The sequence below is a fragment of the Tupaia chinensis genome, unplaced genomic scaffold (genome assembly GCF_000334495.1).
Source record: "Tupaia chinensis unplaced genomic scaffold, TupChi_1.0 Scaffold140464_1, whole genome shotgun sequence".
NCBI lineage: Eukaryota > Metazoa > Chordata > Mammalia > Scandentia > Tupaiidae > Tupaia > Tupaia belangeri.
The window spans coordinates 703,672-714,049 of NW_006200341.1; the positions used below are offsets into that span (position 1 = coordinate 703,672).

At 47.9% G+C, this 10,378-nt stretch overlaps 1 protein-coding gene and 1 non-coding gene across 3 annotated transcripts in view; both read left to right on the forward strand.

The window, feature by feature from the left end:
* PCSK6 (proprotein convertase subtilisin/kexin type 6) overlaps positions 1 to 10,378 on the forward strand; it is a 125,367-nt gene that overhangs the window by 85,818 nt on the left and 29,171 nt on the right. The gene's annotated exons all lie outside the window — the stretch shown is intronic.
* Positions 8,482 to 8,589, forward strand: LOC114004942 (U6 spliceosomal RNA). The gene has a single exon (XR_003546893.1). It is a non-coding gene; the product is annotated as a U6 spliceosomal RNA (small nuclear RNA).

The window sequence follows — 10,378 nt, forward strand, 5'->3', positions numbered from 1 at the left end:
CCACGGAAGCCGATTGTCATGTCAACAGTACTGATACGGACGGTGTGTAGCACACAATTTGTAAGCAGGAATTAAGATGCACGACTCAGGGAGCCAGCAGATGGAGTACCAGTTATGTTGCTGGACTCCCACATGCAACTGCAGTTTGAGTCCCGGACACGGTGGCTTGAAAATCACACAAGGCGTGTGTTCATGCATGCCCACGATCCTGGGAGGAGTGGGAGGAGAAGGGATTGTAGTGTGGCCATCGCCCCTGGGGAAGTGATTTCTTTTCTTTTTTTTTTTTTTTTGAGAGAGACTTTTGCAATAGGGCGCTTTCCCTCGCCAGAAAGACAGAGAGACAGAAAGAGAGAAATCACCCCTCCAGAGGGATGGCCACACTACAATCCCTTCTCCTCCATTCTCCTCTCAGGATTTTGGGCACATGTGCACACCTGCCCGGTGTGAGTTTTAAGTTGCCAGGTCCAGGACTTGAACCATGATTGGCCATGTAGGAGTCCGGTGATGTCACCATTATGCCATCTGCTCATCCCAATTTCTCACTTTTCCCTCTCACTGTCTCTGTCTCTCTCTCTCTGTCCTTCCCAGCAAGTGCACACACCCTAAGGCAAAAACTCCAAAAAATAAAAGCAAAAAACATTACTCATAATATTATCCGTTCTCTATGGACAGGTGATTCTCAGAGAACGCTAATACTGATTTGTTTGCCTAAGCCTCGCTTCTGTAGCCAACCGATAGTTCATTTCATGAATAACGGTTCTTGCAACATAAATACCATTAATATTTTTGTTAGAGAAACAGCAAAGTCAAGACCAGGGCTGATCTATCCCCTGACTGTCCCTCACCACTTAATATTTATTCTTATTTATTGATTTATTTATTTGGGAGCGAGAGAAACAGAGAAGAAGATAGGGACCCCCAACTTCCTGCTGCCACCAGTCCACAGTTTCAGCCAGGAACTTCATTCATCAATGATGTAAATAACCTTTGTCCTGAGTAAGATAATCTTGTCTTATTTTGTTTTGTTTTGTTTTGTTTTGTTTGGGGGGGGGGTTAGGTTTTTGCCATAGGGTGTGTGTACTTGCTGGAGAGAGACAGAGAGGGACGCAGAGAGGGAAAGTGAGGAAGCACCCCTCCATAGGGAATGGCTCCTACACAGTCCCTTCTCCTCCAGTCTCCTCTCGAAATTTCGGGCACACACACACACACACGTCTGGTGGAGTTTCAAGCGGCCAGGTCTGGGACTCGAATCACGATTGATCGTGTGCAACTCCAGCGCCTTGCTATGGGGTACATGCACTCGCCAGAGAGAGAGACAATGAGAGGGAAAGTGAGAAATCACCCCCTCAAGTGGAGGACAGGAGGCCACACTGCAATCCCTTCTCCTCCTTTGGACATGCATGCACCTGCACCTGGCATGTTTTATTTTTTTCTTTTTTTGGAGAGGTTTTTGCTATAGGGCGCAGGCGCGTTGAAACTAGGGCTAGTACGCTGTGGATCGCATTAAGTTCACAATGACTTTTCTGTGTGCACGGTGGTTCCCAGGGTCGGGGCCATCGAAGGCGGGTTCCCACCTATCTTGGCTTGCTTTGGACCCAAGCCCAGTGCGCGGGCCCCACTGGCTCACTTCAATGGAGTCCCATCTCGGGTTCTCCCCTTCCTGCAAATCTGAAGGTGAAGGCAGGGCCAGGTCAAACAGGTTCCGTGAGAACAGCAGGGCTGGGCCAGCGCTCCCGGAAGAAGCTGTAAGCTGCAGGGGTGTAGACGAGGCTTACAGACAGACCTGAAGCAGAGTTCCAGGATCTTGAGCCCCCCGAAGGGAGAGCGGGCTGGGAGGAAGACCAGGCCGCTGCGTCCGCGGGCGTCACAGCACAGACTCGGGCCTGGGACTGTGTCTTGGGGGACTCAGAGGAGAGCATCTGGCAGGGGTGGCCAGCATCTGGATCCTGACCAGCCACTTGCTGGCCCAATCACGGGACCTCCTTATCTCCATTTCTACGAACAGATGGTGGGAATAAATTTTTGTTGTTGTTGTTGTTTTGAGAGCTTTTTGCTATAGGGCGCGTGCACTCACCAGAAAGACAGACAGAAAGCGAGAAATCACCCCCCAGGGGGGATGGCCACGCCACAATCCCTTCTCCTTCATTCTCCTCTCAGGATCTTGGGCACGCACGCACACGCACCCAGCGTGAGTTTAAGCCACCGGGTCCGGGACTCGAACTGCAGTTGACTACATGGGAGTCCAGCAACATAGCCATTACACAAACTGCTGGTCCCAAGAGAATAATGGTACTATTGGGACATCAGGAAAGGCATGATGTATTTTTTTATGCAAAAATGCATCACGATTTTCTTCCCATGACTTAACATTTCCCTAGGGCTGAGTGAGGTTCAAATGTAAGAAACTTTGTTTGTTTGGTTTTTAGCTGTGGGGCATGTGCATTCACCGGAGAGAGAGAGGGATGGAAAGTGAGAAAGCTCCTCCCAGGGGGATGGCCATGCCACAATCCCTTTTCTTCCTGTATCTTCTCAGGATTGGAGACTCCCATACACATGTGCCTGGCTTGTCTTTCAAGCTGCTGGGTTCAGGACTCGAACTACCCAGGCAGATGTGTGGGATCCAGCTGCCTTAACCACCATGCCAACATCTGAACCCAAAACCAAGAACGTTTTACATGAACAAATTTATATTTTTCTTTTCTTCCTACATTTACATCTTGTGCTGTTATCATATGGTGTCTCCCAAGGGGGCGGGGCTCCCTGAGTGGAAGACTCTGGAAAGCCCCTGCTGGTCGGTTCTTTTCAACATGGCTCATGGTGGCTTGTGCCGTACGCCTTGCAGCACATCTACTGATCTCAGTTTACTCCATAAATATCACACTGGGGCCAGCAGGTGGCATGGTGGTTAAGGTGCTGGACACTCCCACATGGCCAACTGCGGTTCAAGTCCCGGACCTGGTGGCTTGCTTTCCCACTTTCCCTCTCACTCTCTCTGTGTCTCTCTCTGGTCAGATTAAAATAAATGAATGAAGAATCAGTCAGGGGGTGGTTATGTCGCTGGACGCCCATGTAGTCAACTGTGGTTCGAGTACCAGACCCAGTGGCTTCCGACTCACACTGGACGCATGTATGTGTGTGCCCAAAATTCTGTGAGGAGAATAGAGGAGAAGGGATTGTGGTGTGGCCATCCCCCCCTGGGGTGTGATTTCTCGCTTTTTGGCCTTCTGTCTTGCTATCTCTCTCTGCCATTGCACACGCCCTATAGCAAAAATCTCTGTTAAAAAAAAATAATAATAAGTAAAAAGAAATCTAGCCGTTGGGCTGGCAAGTGGTGTGGTGGTTGAGGTGCTGGATTCCTACATGACCACCCATGGTTCGAGTCCCGGACCTGGCATCTTGCTTTCTCACTTTCCCTCTCTCTGTCTCTTTGGTCAAATTAAAAAGTAATAATAATAAATAAAAAGAAATAAATCATTTAAAAAAAGAAAAAGAAGAAGAAAGAAATCTAGCTCTCCCCTCTGCTTTGCGGCTCCCCGGGTATCCCCCAGGATGAGGCTGAGTCTTGGATGGCTGCTGTTTCCACCCAGGCAGGAACAGAGGGGGACTCAGAGGCTGTGGTTGACCCAAGCAGACTCCAGGGAGGCTGTGGCTCTTCCATGTACTCCCAGGTCAGGCAGGACGTCTGACTTCTTGACATCTAGCTACTGGAAGGGGCAAGTAACACAACCTCCAGGACTTACCCAGTGAGAGACAGGTCTTCCCACAGACCATCTAAGGCCCAGGGCCCTGGGCCACAGGCGGTACTGGTCTTTGGCCTGTTAGAACCAGGCCACACAGCAGGGAGATGAGCGGTGGATAAGTGAGTGAAGGTTCCTCTGTAGTTACAGCCGCTCCCCGTTGCTTGCATGACCGCATGAGCTCCGCCTCCCGTCAGATCAGCCCCGACATTAGATTCCCATAGGAGCCTCTAGGTGGGACCGTCTAGTTGCAGGAAAACGAGCTCAGGGGCCCCACGGATTCTGCATTAGAGTGAGATGTAGAATTCCTTTATTATATATTACAATGTAATAATAATAGAAATAAATGGAATGTCCTGAATCATCCTGAAATCATTCCTTCCCCGCCTCTATCCCCTCCCCAGCTACCTATAGAAAACTTGCCTTCCAGGGCCAGCAGGTGGCATGGCTGTTGGGACTGGACTTCCATATATCTAACTGCCGTTTGAATCCTGGACCTTGTGGTTTGAAACTCACACCAAGCGCCTGTGTGCGCATGCCCAAAATCCCTAGAATGGAGGAGAAGGGATTGCAGCATGGCCATCTCCTCTGGGGGGTGATTTCTAACTTGCCTTTCACTGTCTCTCTCTCTCTCTGACAAGAACATGTAACCTATGGCAAAAACCTTTAGGAAAAAAAGATGAGGGGGACGTGCAGATGGCATAATGGTTACGTTGCTGGACTCTCATGTATTGACCACAGCTCGAGTCCCGGACCAGGAGGCTTAAACTCACTCTGAAATGGCTGACTGCCGTTTGAGTTCTAGGTCTGGCAGCTTGCTTTCTCACTTTCCCTTTCTCTCTCTCTGGTCAAATTAATAATAACAGTCAGAATGAAATAATTTTTCAAATAAAAAAAGAATTACTTATTTGGGGCCAGCAGGTGGCGTGGTGGTTGAGGGTGCTGGACACTCCCACATGGCTGACTGTGATTCAAGTCCTAGACCTGGTGGCTTGCTTTCTTACTTTCTCTCTCTCTTTCTCTCTCTCCCTCTCTGATCAAATGAAAAGAAATAAATAAATAAGTAAAGTTAAAATAAAACAATTCTTTTTTTTAAAATTATTTATTTAATTTTGTCATTCTTATTAATTTTGTATTTACTACAGAATACATGCACTCAGCAGACAGAGACAGAAAGAAAGTGGGAAAACAAGTTGCCAGGTCCGGGACTTGAACCATGGTTGACCACACGGTAGTCCAGTGCCTTTAACCACCATGCCACCTGCTGGCCCCAGTCCACTGCGGTTCTGCTGTCACTGGGCAGAGCTTGCTTCTGACAGGTCTCTCATCTCTGTCCTGAGTAGCCAGGTCTTAGAGTAGAACTAGTATCTGCTATGTGATTGGGTGAATGAATGAATGTCCACACTTGCCTGTTTAAATCAAGAGCTTCAGTAGCTTTAATCAATCTGGTGCATACTCAGTGAGATGTTTAATAAGAATTGAAGAATTGAGGAACCAGCAGATGGCATAATGGTTACGTCGCAAGAGGAGAATGGAGCAGAAAGGATTGTGGCATGGCCATCCCCCTGAAGGGTGATTTCTCACTTTCTGTCTCTCTGTCTCTCTCTGTCTGTCTGGCGGGTGCACGCGCCCTATAGAAAAAACTTTCCAAAAAAAAAAAAAAAAAAAAGCTTAAAAAAAATTAAATAAAACTAGTTATTGGACCAGCAGATGGCATAATAGCTACACACTGGACCCCCATGTAGTAAATTGTGGTTCGAATCCCAGACCTGGTGGCTTAAATTCATGCCAGGTGCATGTGCATGTGTGCTCAAGATCCCGAGAGGAGAATGGAGAAGGGATTGCGGCGTGGCCATCCCCCCTGAGGGGTGATTTCTTGCTTTCTGTCTCTCTGTCTCTCCGGTGAGCGCATGCACTCTATGTTAAAAATCTCACTTTCTAGAAAAAAAAGAATTGGGGAACCAGCAGTTAGCGTAATGGCTATGTCGCTGGAATCCTATGTAGTCGACCGCGGTTCAAGTCCCGGACCCGGTGGCTTAAACTCACGCCGGGCGCGTGTGCGTGCGTGCCCAAGATCCCGAGAGGAGAATGGAGGAGAAGGGATTGCGGTGTGGCCATTCCCCCTGGGGGGTGATTTCTCGCTTTCTGTCTCTCTGTCTCTCTCTGTCTGGCGAGCGCATGCGCCCTATAGTGAAAAACCTCTCAAAAAAAAAAAAAGAAAGAATTGAAGAATTGCGTCTCTCCTGCGTGACTGTTTGTCCCTGTTTCTTATCATAAGAAGGTCCATGGATTCTTGGTTTCCTGTTGGCGGGCCTGTCGTACATCTCTTTATTCCTGAGACGATAACTCTCCTCATTTTATGGCGTGCTTTATTGACCTCTGGTTTATAGACATCTGTTGTGAGCTAATCTTCGTTTCCAAGATAAGAGTCGCAATTTTGCAATCGGCATTCAATGGCTCGGTCTATCTTGGGTTGGATGCAATGAAGAGAAGACAAATTGAAAGCACGCGCCTGCTGGGTTGCCTTTACAATTTGTCATGAAACTCTCGTTTCTAGAAAGTGCCATTATCAATGTTCACGCCCACTTCCTTAGACACAGAGCTGAAGAACTGGGTAGATAGAACTTGGTTTCCAAATAGTCACTATATACAAAGTGATAAAAAAAGAAAAAAAAGGGGACCAGCATTTAGCATAATGGCTATGTCGTACTCCCACGTCGCCGACTGCGGTTCGAGTCCGGACTCAGTGGCTTAAACTCACACCGGGCGCGTGTGCGTGCGTGCCCAAGATCCCGAGAGGAGAATGGAGGAGAAGGGATTGCGGCGTGGCCATACCCCCTGGGGGGTGATTTCTCGCTTTCTATCTCTCTGTCTCTGTCTGTCTTTCTGGCGAGCACACATGCCCTATAGCAAAAACCTCTCAAAAAAAAAAAAAAAAAGAAAAGAAAAGAAAAGAAAGAAATCCCATTTTTCAGGCTAGCAAGTGGTACGATAGTTAAGGTGGTGGACTCCCACGTGGCTGACCACAGTTCGAGTCCTGGGTCTAGCAGCTTGAAAATCCTGATAGGTGTGTGTGCGTGCGTGCCCAAAATCCCGAGAGGAGAATGGAGGAGAAGGGATCATGGCGTGGCCATCCCCCCTGGGGGTGATTTCTCACTCTCTCTCTCTCTCTCTCTCTCTCTCTCTGTCTCTCTTTCTCTCTCTCTCTGTTGAGCACACACACCCTGTAGAAAAAACTAAAGTGTTTAAAATCCCATTTTTAGCCCTATTTGCATTCTATTGCCATTGGTCTCTTCTACTCTTTTAAGAACCATTACAGGGAACCAGCAGTTAGCGTAATGGCTATGTCGCTGGACTCCCACGTAGTCGACCACGGTTCGCGTCCCAGACCTGGTGGCTTAAACTCACGCCGGGCGCGTGTGCTTGCGTGCCCAAGATCCCGAGAGGAGAATGGAGGAGAAGGGATTGCGGCGTGGCCATCCCCCCTGGGGGGTGATTTCTCTCTTTCTGTCTCTCGGTCTCTGTCTGTCTGGCGAGCGCACGCGCCCTATAGCAAAAACCTCTCAAAAAAGGGAAAAAAAAAAAGAACCATTACAGTGGGGCCAGCAGGTAGCAAGGTAGTTAAGGTGCAGGATTCTAACACGGCTGACAGCGCAGTTCAAATCCCAGAACTGGCGGCTTGAAAATTATACCTGGCACAGGTGTGTGCGTGCCCGAGATCCCAAGAGAAGACTGGAGGAGAAGGGATTGTGGCATGGCCATCCTCCCTGGGGTGATTTCTCGCTTTCCTTTTCTCTCGGTCTCTCTCTGGCAAGCTCACGTGCTCTATAGCCAAACAAATAAATCATAAATGAATGAGTGAATGCCACAAAAACTGTTTGGGAAGAAAGAGGTAAGGTTTATCCCTCCTCGTGTTTAATTCTTAGAAAGAAAATATCAAACATTGCCCCAGGCCAATGAAGCGGGATAGGGGAGGAGGGCAAGGCCGGAGTGGGATCAGCTGTGGATTTAGAAAGATTACACAGACAGACAAACAAGTAGAGAAAAGGCGGGAGTCGGGCCGACTGGGCATCTCTGATGGAGAGACCACCACCGCCCTGAGCTGTTTCCAGATTTATTCTTTCTTTCTTTAAAATATATTCCTTTTGTTTTTATTTTTTTATTTTTGGAGAGATTTTTGCTATAAGGGTGCGTGTGCTCTCCAGACAGACAGAGAGAGACAGAGAGACAGAAAGCGAGAAATCACCCCCCAGAGGGGATGGCCACACCACAATCCCTTCTCCATTCTCCTCTCGGGATCTTGGGCACGCACGCACACGCGCCTGGCGTGAGTTTAAGCCACCGGGTTCAGGATGTGAACCACAGTCTACTACATGGGAGTCCAGCAACATAGCCATTATGCTAACTGCTGGTCCCATAGGGTGTCTAATTTTTGAACATTTGACTTACATTGCATATTTTCAGAAACACGTCATGTTCAAAAATGCACCTCTATTTCCATTCTTTTCTTTTCTTTTCTTTTTGTTTGCAATAGGTTGTGTGTACTTATCAGAGATAGAGAGATTGAGAGAGAGAGAGAAAGTGAGAAGAAAGCAGCATGCAGGAGGGATGGCCACACTGCAATCCATTCTCCTCCGTTCTCTCAGAATTTGGGGTATACATGCACACGCACCTGGTGTGTTTTTCAAGCATCCGGGTCCAGGACCCGATCTGGGCAACAGGCCATGTAGAATCCAACTGCCTTGTGCTTGCTTTGGCAGCACATGTACTAAAATTGGAATGATACAGAGAAGATTAGCATGGCCCCCTGTGCAAGGATGCCACGCACATTCGTGAAGCGTTCCATATTTTTCCTGAGATTTGGATCCAATTTTTGTAGCATCTGCAAATTATACTTGTTCCCGTCTGTGTCCTGAAGATAAGTATTTTCTATATAATATAAACCAATGTGCCTAACCTAACTTAATGATGGGAAAATAATTCAGAAGCTAAACATCACTGAAAACTTGTAATGAATGTTTGAACACGTGAGGGCCATGTGGGCCAACCTTAATAAAGTGGAGAGGGACTGGGGGGAAAAAAGAATCCATCTGCTTTAACCACCATGCCATTGAAGGGTCCCCATGTGAACCTTTTCCCCCTAACGTTTTGTGGTGTTCTAATCCCATGACATATATAACTTGACATTTTTGTTATTGGCATATCAGGTACTTTCAATATTATAATATGTTCTTTGTCAGCAGCATTTGTTACATTTTCATAATAATTCACTTACATCATTTACGTAAGCGCCGCGGCCAGCAGTTAGCGTAATGGCTATGTCGCTGGACTCCCACGTAGTCGACTGCGGTTCGCGTTCTGGACCCGGTGGCTTAAAACTCACACCGGGTGCGTGTGCGTGCGTGCCCAGGATCCCGAGAGGAGGAATGGAGGAGAAGGGATTGCGGTGTGGCCATCCCCCTTGGGAGGTGACCTCTCGCTCTCTGTCTCTCTGTCTCTCTGTGTCTTTCTAGAGAGTGCACGCGCCTTGTGGCAAAAATCTCTCCCCCCCAAAAAAAAAAAATTATGTAAGCATCTCTGTATTGTTGAAAGTGTAGATTGTTTTTCCATGTGTTGCTATTATAAATAGACAGTTTAATCCCAAAGCTTTCCCCTAAATTTGAAATGATGTCTTTAGATTGGTTCGCCAGAAGTAAATGACTGAGACACTTAAGAGGGGGCGCCCGCAAGTAAACCTGCTTTTAGAACATATTGCTGATCTGCTTGCGAAGTATTGAATGAATTTACAGTCTCAGCAGGGCTGCTGGGCCCCTCATCTGTCAGCTCTAGAGAACAAAGACGCTCTCTTTCCTTAATTTGCATTGCAGTAATTACTAAGAAGGATGAACACGTTTCCAGACATTTGCGTACTATTTTTTTCTTTTTCTTTCTTTTTTTTTTTTTTTGGAGAGGTTTTTGCTATAGGGCTTGTGCGCTCGCCAGACAGACAGAGAGAGACAGAGAGACAGACAGCGAGAAATCACCCCCCGGGGGGATGGTCACACCGCAATCCCTTCTCCTCCATTCTCCTCTTGGGATCTTGGGCACGCACGCACACACGCCCGGCGTGAGTTTTAAGCCACCGGGTCCGGGACGCGAACCGCGGTCGACTCCATGGGAGTCCAGCGACATAGCCATTACGCTAACTGCTGGTTCCCTATTTTTCTTTTTCTTTCTTTTTCTTTTTTTTTTCTTTAATTTGTTATACGGCACACACGCTGACTAGAGTAGAGAAAGAGAGAAAGCACCCCTCCCTGGGTGGGTGGTCACACCGTAGTCCTTTCTCTTCCATTCCTGTTTTAGGATTTGGGGCATGCATGCACACGCACCTGGCGTGTTTCTCAAGCCCTGGGTCTAGGACTCAAACTTCACAGTCAGCCGTGTAGGACCCAGCATTTTACCCATCATGGCACCTGCTGGCCCACACACACAGTTTTCTGTTTTTTGTTTTTCAAAGGTTTTGCTATAGGGTGCATGCGATCGCCAGAAAGACAGAGAGAGACAGAGAGACAGAAAGTGAGAAATCACCCACCAGGGGGATGGCCACGCCGCAATCCCTTCTCCTCCATTCTCCTCTCGGGATCTTGGGCACACACGCACAC